Raw genomic sequence first — 17113 nt, 5'->3', positions numbered from 1 at the left:
AGAAGATGCTTGCACGGATGTCAGAAAGAGGAACATTCCTCCATTTTTGGTGAGATTGCAGACTGGTACAACCATTCTGGATATCAGTCTGGAGGTTCCTCAGAAAATTAGACATTGCACTAGCTGAGGACCCACCTATACCTCTCTTGCACATATACCGAAAAGATGATCCAACATACAACAGGGCACATGCTCCACCATGTTCATAGCAGCCTTATTTATAATAGTCAGAAAATGAAAAGATCCCAAATGCCCTTCAACAGAGGAATGGGAACAGAAAGTGTGGTACATCTACACAATGGAGTACTACAGAGATATCAAAAACAATGACTTCATGAAATTCATAGGCAAAGAGAATGAACCAGAAAATATCATCCTGAGTGAGTTAACCCAATCACAAAAACACACACATGGTATGCACTCACTGATAAGTGGAATTTAGCCCAATTGCTCAAGTTCTCCAAGATTCACAGACCAAATGAAATTCAGGAAGGATGACCAAAATGCTGATTCTTCACTCCTTCCTTTAAGGAGAAGAAGAATCCCTATTGAAGGGATAGGGAGGCAAAGTTTAGAACAGAGCCTGGAGGAATGGCCATTCAGAGTCTACCCCACGAGTGGCCTATACATATACAGCCTCAAACTAGATAAGGTGGATGAAGCTAAGAAGTGCAGGCTGATAGGAACTGGATATAGATGTCTCCTGAGAGGCACAGCCAGATCATGTCAAATACAATGGCAAATGCTAGCAGCAAACCATTGATCTGAGAACTGGACCTCAGTTGGAGGAATTACAGAAAGATTGAAAGAGCTGAAGGGACTTGCAACCCCATAAGGACAACCATGCCTGCCAAGCAGAGTTTCCAGAGACTAAACCAATACCAATCACTATACAGGGACTGTGCCATGGCTCCATCTGCATGTGTATCAGAGGATGGTCTTCTTGGGCACAAATGGAATGAACAGCCCTTGGTCGTAGGCTGGGAAAGTAGATGGCTGGTGAAGGGAATACTTTTATAGCAGAGGTGGAGGGCAATGGTATTCAGTCTTATTTCTGGAAAACAAGGAAGGAATAACATTTGAATTCGAAATGAAAAATATCCAACTAAAAATCAACAACAACAAAATGGTATTTTGAGCTTCGAATCAAAAAAAGCCACAGTCAGGAAACAGAGAATTGTATGCTTCTGGTTTTCTTCAAATATGCTCAGGGCCCAGGTAGGTTCTGGGCCCAGGCTGAACCAAGCAGGTTCCTGCCACTGACTTCTCCTCTATTCCTGTTTCCAGAGGCATCATGCAGATTAATATTGGGCCAGAGATGTGGGCAGAGCTGGTCAGAAGTGGCTTTCTTTCCTGTGGTCTCAGGATTATCTGCATTCCTGGGTGATCAGCATTTTCTGCCCCGGGATTTGGGTGCAGGATTCCCGATGGCTTTAAACTCCCTTATACCATGTTTATATGTCCTGGGAGGTGTTACAGAAAAATTAATGTTTATCCTATTAATTTGGTCAAAACTCTCATCGACAGAGTATAATTTAGAGGTAACTATATATTTGACAGCAAGCATACACAGTGGGTAATGTATGCATGATGAAGTTGAAATTCAGAGTTGGAAACACAGTGCACAGTGACTGTATAAATTCCTGTGAATCTCAGTCTGACTGGGAAGTGATTTGATGCCCAGTCCCCATGAGAATGCAGAGATCCATCCCTCCCTGATAGCTGTGGGACTTCAGATGTTGACACTAATGATCAATAAAGAAGGTTCTTAAGAGTGAAGAGTTTGAGATTACTCCTTTATTGACCAGAATACATCCAATTTACTTGATAGTAACCAGATGCAGGTAGTCAATATATACAGTCTATATCCTTATCAAAATAGAAAAGCAAATGAAGAAAACAACAACAACAGATAAATAACAAATCTTCAAATGAATAGAAGGAAAACCAAATAACCAAAACAATTAAAAATTAACCAAACTTTAAATAGAGGAATTGCACTAAGCATTTTTTGCTGCTCCTTTTGCAGAATAGACTTATAGCCTGTGGCTTGCCTTGGAGACATAGTAGACAAGCAGTTAGTGATGGTAATAATCTTTTCAAGAGGAGTGGAAGTAGGTCTGTTTTGTTGGAGTGGGGGTATTAAGGAAAAAGCCATCCAACACTGAGTAGAAATTATATTACAGACTTTGTCCCAATTCTGTCCAATATTGTGAACTGATCTCCATGAAACTCTTCTGGATGACCCACCAGGACAAGTACAAATTTACATGTGCACAGTCTTTCTGGATGACCAGCAGCTCTTGATTGATGTGCATCAGCACTTCTCTGAGTCCCTCAAAAAGTGTACACTTGCTGGAGAGAGGCATGGTGAAAATACAGCGTATTCAATCCAAAGAAATCAAACTACAGGAGGAAAATGCAGTCCACAGTTGCTATGGACATTACAGGTGAGATGCAATAGTGGTGTATTTGCTGTGCACACTTAGTTCTCCTCCTGTAGCTCTTCTCTCCAAGGGAGATCTTGTCCTGGACTGTGTCATGTTCGAGTTTCTGCTGGAGAATTTCAGACCTAGCAGAGCAAGGGAAAAAAAGGTTTAGTGAGTGGTTGTCAATTCGGCTCTCCCTCATATATCAGCTCTATTCAGTTGGACAATCCAGCATGACCTGTCAGCTGAGGTCAGTCCCTGCATCCCCAAGTGTCCTAGAGTACCTGCGCTTGGATTTATATCTCACCTTTCAAACTGTTAGAATTTGAACTGTGGACTATGCACTGTACTGGGATTAAGAGAAAAATGAGCATTTTTTCCCACTGGTCCAGGTATATGACATTGAATAATAACATTGTAGCTATGTCTGAATCTCAGTTCAAGAGAGGTATGAGCAACCTAGAATACCATGTGGATTCCTTCTGGAGAACATGCCCAGAATTGAGGTGAAATTTCTGATTATGTTAGCACTGAAGGAACCCGTCTAGTTTCTATTTGTAACCACTGAGTCTGCAAATACACAGGGAAGCCATCTCACATCAAATCCATGGGAATTGCATAGATCCTGTAATCACTGAGAATGTGCTCCATGCAAATCTTCCCAGCGTACACATGGACATTAAAGGTGATTGTGATGTAGAAACAGAACAGCACCCCAGTAAGTCTATTGCTAGTGTAAGGCAATTTGTGAGAGGACAGAAGAGAAAATGTCCTCAGATCTTTCCGGAGAGATCACAGGAAGAAAGGAGTAGAACATAGCAAGAAATCCAGAGGATCATATATATTGTTTCATGGGCAAAATTCACATGAACTGTACCAGAACAATACTCTGAGTAGATCTTTAACTGCCTGAGGCTGAAATCCAGGTGGGGTGGTCATCCACCCAAAAAGGGTATTTATATAGGGAAGGATATTCAAATGGCTTCTTCCAGCCTGTGTTCCTACCTGAACATTAATGCTTAATGTAAAGATTCCCCAGGATTCGCTGGAGGCATAAAAAAAATGTTGAGTGGGATATGTACATAGTGGCCAGAGCCTATAGACAGCTCAGTCAGTGATGTGCTGTCCTCCCATAAACCGTCATAGAGTCAGGGTTCTTTTTCCATTAACAATCTGGCTTAGCAAGTCCCAAAGGCTGTGTAGAGCTGTCTTGTTGCTCAGCAAAGGATCATATATTGGTGGTGGACTAGACTCTTGTTCTTGTTCACTCTTTCAGACTTTCCCCAAAGTGTGCAACTTCTTCTAATCGGAGCTGTCTTTACCATAGCCTGAGTGACTTCATGCCCAAAGCTAGAATCATAGGAAATCTCCATAACCAGGATCCAAATCAACAAATTTTCTCCCCGTAATGTGATTGCTCCAAAGATAATTTGAATAAGTAAGTAAAAGCTTGCATGGATTATCTCACACTGAATCAGAATCTATGGAAGGGCTCCATCGTATGGTACACTTTTACTCCTCGGCTGATGGACGTCTGGATAGATTCTCCTTCAAGGTTACTCTGGGACCACTACAACATTGATGCTCCCAGTTGCAATGGCAATACCTACTCCTTGTTGTGGAATCACTGGGTTAACTAAAACTTCTGTTCCACTTTCTGAACATGGCTTCTCATAGGGCTACCTGTTCTTACACTGTCAGACCCATTTGAAGCTCATCATTTCTCCTAACCCATTGAGGCTGAAATTAACTGAGAGAAAATGATGTTGATTGACAGCACTTGCAGAATGCTACACAGATAACATAGAGGAGCGCTTTGGATTATCTGTGCACCTAAAGGGGTCCCTGAAACTGCCCTGTTCTTGCACCACAGCATAGCTATGGGGCTTTTTCTGGATGACGATACAATTCCAAGCAACTCAAATTCTCAATGAATAAAATCCAAGCCAAACTCCCAGGGGAAGTTGTAGTGTGCCAAGGTAGCTCGAAAGAAATGGTAGCAGGCAATGTGAAAAGCAACCTTGGAGAAGACACAGTGAGTGACATAACCTTCCAATGGGCTTTCACAATTCACAAAGAACAGAGAAGCAGAATAAACTCATGGATTTTTCTAGAGAAGCCTTGCCCTTACCTCCCAGTACTCCATTCCTTTGATGTGCTCCAAAGGATTTCAATGCAGATCAGTAGTTTTGCCCCTAATCACTTGAAAATCTAACTTTACAGGTGTTTTTGTGTCCTCGTTTTGGGGGTTGCATTTCTAAAGGATTTTATTGTCCTGCTTCTACACCATAACAAAAAGGGACCTGCAAGCTCTACGCCTGTACCATTTGTTACTCCTGTGAAACATGACTCACTTGAACATATTTCCACTCCTCCCCCAGACTTCACAAGATAATTCTGTTCTGAAATTTTTGGAAACAATAAATTAGTAATTTAAGTGTCCTTTTCCTGTACAGAGCTAGATGGAGATGCCAAATGACTGGGCAGCTCTATTTCATGTTTCATGGATGTAAAGTGAACGATTAGAGTACTTTTCTCATGAAACTTGGAAATAGAGGGAAACACACGTTCACTACTGCAAACACACACACACACACACATAAACCCACACACACACACCACACAGACACACACACACACAAACACACACAAACACAGACACCCAGATACACACTCACATGCACAAATGAAAACTTTGCTCTTATGCAGCACATTTCCTGTTGAGTGAGGAATTAGTGGGAACAATGCTGTGTACAAGTCTCTTAGACTCAAGCAATATGTGCTGCCCTGACCTGTACTCATTTCCACTTCAGGAAACCTTTCTATGCAGATACTTGCTGGTCCGATAAGTAAGTTACATGTTCTGCACAGATAGCCTAAACAACACAACATCAAATCCCCAAGAGAGAAATTTCTAGGAAAAGACTCCATCAAGCTCTATGCTGACTCATCATAGGCCCCTCACTAAAACTACCCTGTTTCCTTCATAGAAGTCTTTGGAAGCACCAGAGAAGACAGTAACTCATGGTCAGTTCCGAGGAACATTTGATCACATTAGAGTTCCTGTGATATAAAAACAACCTCAATGTCAGTCAGTAAAAGGCTAAATAAATAACATACAGTGAATTTTCTGAAATGCAGCACTGTGTACAATATTGGGAGGGAATCTATCCTGAAAGAATGCAGTGCCCATGATATAGTCAGCAAAGCAATGTCAGCAGAGGGTTGCACTCTAGGATTCCATGCAAGATCATGGGGAAGCAAATAAGACAATACAGAATCTTTCCGGGGGATAACTCTGTTCAGGTAAAGTAAAGAAATCTAATCCTTATTTTTAAAATAGCTAAATGGTTTAAGAATGTGTTGAGACAAATAAGAGAGGGGGCTCCACTAGGAACTGGATGAATGATGCAAAGACTGCTGGCCAGCACAAAACAGGAAGCTTCATGTTTGTTGAGAGACCTAGGCTTAAAGGACTAAGTTAGATAATGACTGGACAAAACTGCATGTCATGAACTGGCCTCCCCGCGTGCTCCCTAAGATGCAGGTCAGCACAGCAATGCACCTTTCTTGGTGAGAATTGGGGGTACATACGGATAACTTTGTTCTTGAAGTCTCAAGTCTCTCATGCCAACCCTCAGCCTTTGAGAAACCTTTTCCACATCCTTGCTCTTCTAACCAGCTTCAGGTTGTAAGGCCCAGTTATGAACTCTCAGGGGCACTCAAGTAAGACAGGATTGACATACTGATACACAGGCGCTGTAGTTACCCAAGATCTATGAAGCATGAAGTCACCGTCTTCATATATAGGGACATGAGGGGAGGAAGAACAAAAGCCACCACAAATGACAATGAGAACCATTTCTTTGGCATTTCCACCAGGCTCTACTCCTTGAAAACTACTTACTTCCTGAGTCTCACACGATCCTGAAAATAAAATGAGCTCCAGGCTTTTGCTTCATCCCTCAAAGCCCTGTTCTAGTCTAAAGAGGGGTTCCCACATAGCACCCACCATACATAATGGCATGTAGTGCTGTGCTGTGTGATCAACCTATCTCCCTTAATGAAGTGCAGATTCTCGAAGAGGAGGAGCATTTGCTTTCCAACATGCAGTTTCTTGAAAAGGGGCTATCTCCACAGAAAGCCTTGTAAACCATCACATGAATGAACACTTGGATGAGACCTAGGTCAGGACATGGATCAGTCAATAGACAGTTACATTGGTTTGTCTATGATTATGGTAAGACATGAGGACAACCTGACCCTGAGGCCTAACCCTACCTGCTGTTGCTTGGCTCTGGGGTCACAGATGTTCATTCCGGCCTCTTCACAGAACCTCTTTGTCTCCACAGAGGATGCTGGCAGTTCAGTCTGCTCCACCAGCAGTTTTCTCTTCTCATTCAGCAAAATCTGTATATTGTTCTTCAATTGAGCTTGTTCACGCAGGAGCTGGGATTGCCTGATGCTGAACCACAAACAAACAATGGTAAATCCCAGCCAGCTTCTATTTGCCTGTCACTCCTGCAAGTCCAGTCATCCCTTCAAGGGCCCTCATCCCCAGAAATCACCAGAATAGAGCCACACTATACAAGTTAGCACCAATTAGAGGAGGTCAAATCCAGAGGATACATTCCTTGTGAATCAAAGTACTTCTGAAAATCCTGACACTAAGACGGTTTATATAAATCAAGGAAGAAGAAATGGTCCATATGGGTGCTTATATGTCCATAGTATGCTGAAAACATCTTCACGTTGTGGGGAAATCCCCTCTGAGGGGTGGTTGAAGATCCAATAGCTGTATAATCTTTCCATGTGTTTCTCATGGATCATAGACATCCTGTCAGAGTTCTAGAGATTCAGAGTTGATTGATATTCCCATTATGGTGCAAACCTTTTCTATCTTGAGGATCTTTAATGGGGAAAATAACAATTGGAGGGTCTTCTACACCCTTCACATGTAGGACAACTGAGTCCAAGAGCTACAAATCCAAGACCCTTGACAGGAGGCAGGCTTCTTGTTAAGAGTCAGACACTACAGAACCAGAGCCCTGACTTTGGTTCAAAGTCACACAGGACAGAAGCATTCCCTGCCTAGTGCTGGGTTCTCATCTCTGTCAGCGACTCACCGGTAGGAACTGTTCACTTGTATGAGCTATTTGTACCTCTCCATGGCATCACTTATTGAGTTAGTCATCATTTGCATAGCCATCATTCTCATCTCATGTTCGGATTGAAGGACTGGCAATTCGACATCCAGCCTGGGTTAGGTCATGGCCAAAGGAACAAATAACATTTTGAACTCATGATTTCAGAATTAGGTGAAATGTAAATAAAAAATATATAATAAAACAGTTCAAATTCAAGGAATGGTGGAAGGGAAGAAAGTGGCAAACTCAAAACCAGACCAAAACCCAAGAGTGAGACTCAATCCACAGAAAATATTTCCATGTACATAAGCAAACATTTGTTTTGATATAAGGACTCCTTGGAATCTTGGGGAGATATGGTTCTGCAAAGACTCACTATATAGGAGAGGGCAGAGCCTGAGAGCTGCCTGTTTGTGAATAACAACGGTCAAGACCACAGTGACCACTTCTAGGTCACAATGAACAATCCCTGGATAGTTAAAAAAATAAAAAACTAAAGATCAAAGCAGGTGAAACAAATTAGGTAAAATCAGACTGTTCTCTCGATTACTTAAACTCAGTATGTACCACATACTTGCTCCTTCAAAGTATTTGTACTGGTTAAGTTTATTATCCTGGGCACAGGACAACAGAGCCAAGGGACCAATTGGAGGGACCTGAGCTTCAAGAGCTGGCCAGGTGAGCATGATGGAATTGACTAGTTCAGGAAGAAGATTCCTCCAGTCTGTGCCACAGCTTTGGGCCCAAGAGAAAGCTGTGATGACATTTCTCTTGTTTTGAATACTCAATCCTTGGTTTCTATTGTTACATGAATTCTCAGAGGGCATAAATATGTTTGACAGGGAAGAGGATTTATAGCACCTCCTCCCCTCAGGAGAGTCCTGTGTGCCACCAAGGTATACAGAAGGAGCAAAGTGCTCTGTAGATCAATGTGGGCCTCCACGTACTCATCACTATCATGACCTGCAAACTGTCCATCACACAAATTCTCAGACCCCATCAAAGGTCCCAGACGTCCTGATCCTGAGTAAAACACCAACAAATACATCCACATATATACATACCAACCCATATCCAAAAACATTTAGAATGCCAACTACATCCATGGAGGTGCCATAGAATCAGTGTATAATGAACAAATTCAGAGGAAAAGAGTGATGACCTGCAGGCATTTCATTCACACACACACTTGCAGTAAGTGTGACCAGGTCCTTCCAGCTGTTGACAGAATCAATGCATCTCCAACCACCTCAGGCTCAACTACAAAACAGGTTAACCCCAAACACACAGCACCTAGCTTATCTCACAAGCTAATGCATGCCAAGTCTCCTTAAAATCCAGGATGAGAGGTGAAACTCTCTCGTGCTATGAGGAAATCTTGGGTTAGCAGAGAGAGAGCACAAGACAGTGAACAGGTTACTGGGCATAATGATTACCTGTGGTCCCAATCATCATAGATATAAAGGTCCAGGATTTGGTAAAGTTCATCCCTCTCGAATTGACACTTCTGGATTTCAAATTTGAGTTCCTCCAGTTCCTTTAGACACTCCACTTGCTGACTTATGACACTTTGGGATGATGCCTTCCTACCAAAACCTGTAGATAGATAAACCCAAGTTAATTTGCATATTTGATGGCCCATGGGAGGAAAAGACCATTCCGAATACCAAAAGGCAGTTGAGGAAGATGAAATGGTAGACTGGGTGAATCCCAAAATAGCAGAAAAGCTATTTTGAAGCTGGACTTTAAGCTATGACCCTCTTCCCAACCTCTAATGCCATACACGTGCCACACTCACTATTATAGGACCCCTGGCACTGAGAGTTATAACCTGACTGAGACATAAACATCTGGGATAATGTTATCTCATATCAGATGTGGTGCAGTTAATCCTGGAGTTCATAATGCTTAGCTCCATCAAGCTCTAATCATCTATGTTCCAGTCCAAAGTGTCTGAGAACTCAATTCATGACTAGGGGTGCATCCTTCCTTGTTCTCACCATAGAGACTTATGTAACCTACAGTAATCTAGAGGATGAAGTTCTTCAACTCCCAACCATGGATGGTCACATTGTTAATCTCACAGTGACTCCTCCTGCCATTCATTGACATTCACAGTTAAAAAACTTCAAGAAAAGACACTGAAGGCTTACCACTTTATGTCTTTCAAATTTAAGATTAGGAACTCCTGACTCTTGGTTTGCCTTTGAGAAATCCCAAGGCTCCTGCTTGTAAGGCCTAGCCTTAGAAGGCACATCTCAAACCTACCTCCTTGAGGATGTTCCCCAACTCTGCCCAGGACTCACCAGGCCTTCCGCAGAATGATTTCCTCCTTCCTGTTTCACTAGAGAGGGGGTCAGCTTCCCTCTGACCTGGTATGGTCTCTCCTTGATCTCCCCTTTCCTTCCGAAATAGCCTGAGCAGCTGGCGAAACATGCCTGCTTGTGAACCCAAAGGGAACTGAAGAAAGATCCCAAAGGCAGTTGGTGTCACCACAACACTGGTGACATCACAGAAGATTCTAGGGATCTCTTAGATACAATGGATTGCCCAGTGAAGTGCTTACTGGTGATGTCACTGGAAAGTTCTATGGCCTACCTACTAACCAGCTCTCCCCAAACTAATGATTTTCTGTGGGGACCCTTTCCTCCAGTCTCTCATGTGTCGCTGGGAATACCATTTGGCAACCTCTATTTCAAAGCTAGATATGTCTCTCTGCTTCATTAAAAGTCAACAATGCTTTTGCTGGGGAGGGCTGCTTACAACCCTGAATTTGAGAGCAGATTTTTCTTAGCACCCAAATCTCTAGGGACCAAGGAGGAGGGAGACTTTACTTAAAAGTAAATCTACTACTTGAGACAATGCATGTGACACACATTTCCATTCCTAAGGTTTTCCCTTTTTCTGGAGGCCAATATATTTCTTCTATACCTCTGAGTGTATAAAACCTGGAAATATTTGCTTACTGTGCAGTCCTTGACAGCCGACATTGTTTCCATTTACATATCCATGTATTTCACAAAATCAATGGTCTATAATCCTATTTCTTTTGCAATAAAAACTCCTTTTCCATGGGAACATAGTGATCAACTACAGGGCATATATAAAAGAATAAGTTTCTGTCCCTTTTATATATTATGTAGGATATCTTCCTTTTCTCAAATGTAACAAGACAATTAAATTGGACATCAGTGAGCAAATGTCAACCTGGACCTTGTGTTACTACATTGTAACTACGTAGCCATCACTTTTACAATATCATTCTTCCTGAATAGCCAAGTCCAGGCATGAGAATATTGGGAGCTGCACCATGATCTTTTACTTCTAGCAAACATAACAATCAGGAGAACGGGAAGGGAGTGGAATGGCGTGAGGTCAGGTTGAAGCTCAATTTTAATGGGTCCATAAGTTCTGGAGGGTGTCCATTTGGCATTGTGATATGTGGATTCTGTCTTCTTATCCTAGGTTTTATAATCCCACCTGAATGTGTGCTATAATGCCACCAAACCTCACAGATGTAAGAGTGAAAATCATGTATGACGTTTCTGGGAAGAACTCTGCCTTTTACTACCATCTGGAGTTATACAACATCACTATACAAAGCTCAGAAGAGAGGGGTGCAGATGTGCGGGCCTTAGAAGTTGAGGATCTTTTCTTCTGATTAAGCCACTTGTTTTTCCTATGTAATTTTTCCCTTGCTCTTTTACTAATGGTGGCTGACTTCTTTCCTGGCCTGAGGTAGACTGGAGTCCAATCTTGTGGATTACTGAACCTTCTATTTTTGAGATGACAGGCCCACCAAGGGTCCTACTGCATACAGAAGGTGTGAATAATTCTCAGGGGCTGGAGTAAGTTAAAAACGTCTGTGACAACAAAGAACTGATTAAGAAAACAAGAGCCCAGCTGCTCATCAAGATCACAGTTGTATGATAGTAAGAAAATGTGAATAGGCATCAGGTGAAAAGATAAATTAATTAGGAGGTCATAGGCCTAGAAGGGTTATCCTTTGCTCTCAGTGGAGCTGCCCTTCTTTCTGCCATTCCTCGCCCTCTGCCACAGGACCAGAGACTTCCCCAGACAACTGGCTGGCCTTGCCAAAGACCTGGCAGGGCTTCTCCCTGCAGAATAGGACATGTAGAGTCCTTGAGGACTCACCAAGAGGTCTCCTCCACACAGGTTCCTTGTTGTCAAAGGGAAATGTTCCTGCAGAATCCTGCCATGGCAGCAGGAATTTCAACCTGGCTGCTCTTGGTCCAGCTCACTGGGTGCAGGCCTGAGGCCCAGGGGTATCTGGGGAAAGAAGCAGCACACACTACCTCACAGCTCTCTCTTTGTTGGATGCAACTGCTAGGACTGTGATAGGATTTTTGTTTCTTTGTGTGTTTATTAGAAATACCTACAAAGCTGATTAAAGTTGTAACATGCCTTCATACCCAGAATGCAGAATGTTTTTAAATCATTGTTGTTCCTGTTTTATGTTTGGATTTTGTTCTTTAATCCCCTCAGGAAATTTCCCTGTGCTTAGAATGTTAAGCACATGCTCTGGAGGGATCGATTATTCAAGTTAGGCAAAGCTTTTGTTCTCACCATCACTCCACAGATGATGCCATTACTTACTTTCAAATAAGAAAACAGTCATAGAAAAGTAAATTAACCTGTAAGCTATCACAGAAGAAACACATCATGATTGTGGAATGGTAACCCAGTATTTTGTATTTCCTAAGTTATTTTTATTTTAAACTTTTTTATTGGATTTTTTGGGGTACATTTCATTTTTTTTAAATCTTTAAAGGTATCTTTTATTCCTCTCCTCCCATTTACAAGGTGGAATTTCACCTGTGATTGTTAGTCCAGATAGTTTGGTCAATGGCTTAGATATCACCTTGGCCTAGTTTCCTTGGCATAAGCTGAGTTAGAAGCAGACTCAAAGATTCAGGACCAACAAATAATGAATTCCACTACATCTGGATCCCCAGCCTCACAGCCAGGAAGGGACTGGATTTCCATTCACTATTTAAAAAGATGCAGTTCATTAACATGTAAAAAAATTTCTCAAGTATATTAAAGTGTTTACCATGATCATACAGTTTTTCAAATACCTGGCATTCATCTTTTTCCAAATCCTAAAATTTCTTTCTTATTCACATTTTTTGATTATTTTTTGGCATTAGTATCATTTTTTTAAATTTTAGTTTTTTTAATAGATATATATGTTTTATTCAAACGTTATTCCCTTTCCCAGCTTTTGGTCCATAAACCCCCCTGCCGTGCCCTCTCCCATATATATGGTCCCCCAATCCATGCCACTTAGAAACCCCTTCCCGGATATTTCCCTGCACTCAGGGTCCAACCTTGTTAAGAACAAGGGCTTCCCCTTCCACAGGTGCCCCAACAAGGCTATTCTCTCCTACATATGCAGTTGGACCCCTGGGTCAGTCCACGTATAGTCTTTTGCTAGTGGTTTATTTGGTTGGCATTGCTGTTCTTATGGGGTTGCAAGCCCTTCAGCTCTTTGAATCCTTCCTCTAATTCCCATAAATGGCGTCCTGCTCTCAGTTCACTAGTTTACTGCCAGCACTGACCTCTTTATTTGAAATGCTCTGCATGTGTCTCTCAGTGGAGATGTATATCCAGTCCCTTTCAGTAAGCACTTTTTAGCTTCATCAATCTTACCTAGTTTTGGTGGCTGTATATACATGGGCCACATGTGGGGCAGGCTCTGAATGGCTGTTCCTTCAGGCTCTGCTTTAGATTTGGCCTCCATATCCCCTCCTATGGATACTTTTGTTCCCCATTTTAAGAAGGTGTGGGAACATCTGCACTTTGGTCATCCTTTTCTTGAGTTTCCTGAGATCTGTAGATTGCATCTTGGGTAATTTGAGGTTTTGGTCAATATCCACTTATCAATGAGTACATACTGTCAATGAGGGGTGCTGAGAATCTGGAAGAGAATGGGGGACAAGAGACGTGACGAAGGACTCCAAGACAAGAGTCTGATCAAGGCGACAATTTTATTTTTCCCCAAGGCTGAATTTGTACCATAAAAAGGGTAACAGAGAGAGGAGAGAAGTAAAAAACAATTACCCACGCCAAGGACACAATATTCATGTGGTCAGGGAATCGGCTGATGTTGACAGGTTGTCAGAAAGTTCACAGGTTTGTCATATCTATTAGTCAGCAGGATGTTGGTTTTTCAGAAAGGTTACAGGTCATGACATTGGGTATCTTAACGTCACACGTTATCATATGATTATTCATCTTGACCACCACATTTGTATTAGTCTTCTGCAGCTGGCTGCGGATTTTCCATGAACCCAGTCATACTTAATGGTAACCATAATAATAACATCAATAATGGAGGGCTTCAAGGCCATCGCTACCAAGAGCATACCAAGTGTGTTTTTCTGTGATTGGATTACCTCACTGTGGATGATATTTTCTAGTTTTTTCCATTTGCCTATGAATTGAACGTAGTCATTGTTTTTGATAGCTGAGTGGTACTCCATTGTGTAGATGTACCACATTTTTCGAATCCATTCCTCTGTTGAAGGGCATCTGGGTTCACTTCAGGTTCTGGCTATTATGAATAAGGCTGCTATAAACTCAGTGGATCATATGTGTTTGTTTTATGTTGGAGTATCTTTTGGGTATATGCCCAGGACAGGTATAGCTGTGTGCTCAGGTAGTGCAATGTCCAATTTTCTGAGGAACCTTCCGACTGATTTCCAGAGTGCTTGTACCAGTTTGCCATCCCAGCAACAATGGAGGAGTGTTCCTCTTTCTCCACATCCTCACCAGCATCTGTTGTCACCTGAGTTTTTGATCTTAGCCATCCTGACTGGTGTGATGGGAGATGTTTAATAGCAGTTTCTATGTCTTTATGAGTTACGGGTTTGTTTCGAAGGTATATTTATTCCTGATTTAACTGTGGTACCTGGTATCTGTATAGAAAATTGTCCATTTCCTCTACATTTTCCAGTTTTGTTGAATATACGTTTTTGTAGTAGGATTTGATGATCTTTTTAATTTCTTCAGATTTTGCTGTTATGTCTCCCTTTTATTTCTGATTTTATTAATTTGGATACACTCTCTGTGCCCTCTGGTTAGTATGGCTAAGCGTTTATTTATCTTGTTGATTTTCTCAAAGAACCAGCTCCTGGGTTTGCTGATTCTTTTGATACTCGGTTATGTTTCTTCTTGTTTGATTTCAGCCCTGAGTTTGATTATTTCCTGCTTTCTACTTCTCTAGGGTTTATTTAATTTTTTCTAGAGCTTTTAGGTGTGCTGTGAAGCTGCTGAAATATGCTCTCTCTTGTTTCTTTTTGCAGGCACTCAGAGCTATGATTTTTCCTCTTAGCGCTGCTTTTATTGTGTCCCATAAGTTTCAGTATGTTGTATCTTCATTTTCATTTACTTCTAAGAAATCTTTAATTTTTTTCTTATGTCTCCAATGACCAACCAAGTTGTCATTGACTTCAACTTCCATGTATATGTGGGCTTTCTGTCCTATTTGTTGTTATTGATCAGTAGCCTTAGTCCGTGGTTTTTTGATAGGATACATGGGATTATTTCTATCTTCCTGTATCTGTTGAGGCCTGTTTTGTGACCGATTATATGGTCAATTTTGGAAAAGGTACTGTGGGATGCTGAGAAGAAGGTATATCCTTTGGTTTTAGGGTGGAGTGTTCTATAAATATATGTTAAATACATTTGGTTCATAACTTCTGTTAGTCTTTCTATGTCTCTGTTTAATTTCTGTTTCCCTGATCTGTCCATTGATGAAAGTAGGGTGTTTAAATCTCCTACTATTATTGTTTGTGGTGCAAAGTATGATTTTTTTGAGCTTTAGAAAGGTTTCTCATTGTTTAGGGACACAACTGCTATATACTTGACAAATATAGCAAACACGCAGAACATCTGTATAAAGCCTGTGACCGTTGGCCATATGAGGATGAGTGTCTTTCAAATATCATCATGATTTTTGGTAAGATCTTCCCTGTAATTGGTGGCATGGCTTCCCACAAACATGGTCCAGTTGTCTAAAATCTACTCCTTGGTAAGAATCTTTTTTTATCTGACTCATACACCAGATGCCAGAACTCACCCTGTGCATGGTCATAGTCCTGAGGGAGGATCCAGTGGCGAATCTCATCCTAGTCCAGCTTCCCATCCTTGTTCAGATCTGGGAAATCATTGAACTGCTCCCCAGACAAAACCAAGTCTGTCTCAGGGCAATTGTCCTCGTGAGAAAAAGATGTTCACAATGTACTCATCCTCGTCCACAAAACCATCCCCGTTCTTGTCGATATCCTCCAGGGTTTCCAGAACTACAATCTCCTTCATATGTTCTAAATCCTCTTAGTGTAGAAAAGCAATGAACCCGTCCTGAGTAGCTGTCAGGTCACCGTCAAGGCCTTAATCCTCCTCTCATCTCATGGAGGCAACTTTTTAAAGTTGTGATGATCAGAGCTATCTTGGAATTCAGCAAGGTTAACCAGGTAGTAGCCATAGTTGGCCTGATTGTATTCTTCCCAGGAGATCTTTTCGTATATGTATCCCAATCCTTCCAGAGTTTAGCCACATTATGGTTGATGTATCTTTTCTGTACCTGTTTGATCCAAACTTTCAGGTCTTCAGTAGTAACAAGGCCACCTCCATCACTGTCAATTGGATCAACAATTTTCCCCAGCCTCTCCTGCTCTCGTCCAGGCTTACTATCAAAGGTCTTGGAGTCCTCCTTGCCCAGGAAGTCCTCATGATTGTACAGGAAGCTGTCCTAATCCTCTGGTGGCCACTCACCCAGCTCTGAATCGGGACAAACCATGTGCTCCTTGCTCATCATGCTCTTGGCCCTGAACACCAGGACCAGTGCCAGCAGCATCCCATGGGGAGTCCCAGGCTGACACCATACACCACAGTCGTGATCAAAGGGAGGCAGCAGGGAAGGAGGTGCTCAGAGCATCCTTAGCCGCTGTCCATCCCCAGAGAGGGCTTTTGTTACATTTCAAATGTTATCCCTTTTCCTGGTTTCCCATCCACTAAACCCCTTATAACACGCCTCCCCTTCTACTGTGAGGGTGTTACCACCCACCCAAACTCCCAGGCCGACCTGCCTCCCTGTTCTGGTTTCCTCTATACTGGGGCATAAAGCCTTGACAAGACCAAGGGCTTCTCCTCCCATTTGTGCCCAAGAAGGCCATTCTCTTCTACATATGCAGCTGTAGCCATGGGTCTGTCCATGTGTACTCTTTGGATGGTGGTTTAGGCCCTGGGAGCTCTGGGTGTTTCTTACTGTTGTTCTTATGTGGCTGTACCCCCCTTCAGGTCCCTCAATCCTTTCTCTTAACTCTCCATTTGGGACCCTGTTTTCAGCTAAATGGTTGACTGCAAGCATCTGCCTCTGTATTTGTCATGCTCTTTACCCCACTCTTTTGAGCAGATCACCACAGAGCAACAAAGATGTATTGTCTTGGCGTGATGATGTATACACAAATAGTTGATTTCTTAATTCCTAATGATGGTTCTATAAGAATTCCT

At 42.1% G+C, this 17113-nt stretch overlaps 2 pseudogenes across 1 annotated transcript; both read right to left on the bottom strand.

Annotated features, from left to right (window-relative positions):
* Window positions 1-1775: 1775 nt before the first annotated feature.
* On the bottom strand, window positions 1776-10085 carry LOC148003570 (uncharacterized; annotated as a pseudogene). The gene is made up of 5 exons (XR_015629382.1): window positions 9883-10085; window positions 9013-9172; window positions 7556-7687; window positions 6711-6894; window positions 1776-2572 (listed from the first exon to the last, which is right to left on the bottom strand). The product of XR_015629382.1 is annotated as an uncharacterized LOC148003570 (transcript).
* Window positions 10086-15523: 5438 nt separating this feature from the next.
* LOC148003569 (reticulocalbin-1 pseudogene) lies at window positions 15524-16544 on the bottom strand (annotated as a pseudogene).
* Window positions 16545-17113: the final 569 nt, after the last annotated feature.

Source organism: Rattus norvegicus, chromosome 9 (genome assembly GCF_021556685.1).
Source record: "Rattus norvegicus strain SHRSP/BbbUtx chromosome 9, alternate assembly SHRSP_T2T, whole genome shotgun sequence".
NCBI classification, from domain to species: Eukaryota; Metazoa; Chordata; class Mammalia; order Rodentia; family Muridae; genus Rattus; species Rattus norvegicus.
This window is presented reverse-complemented; position numbering and strand designations above follow the sequence as displayed.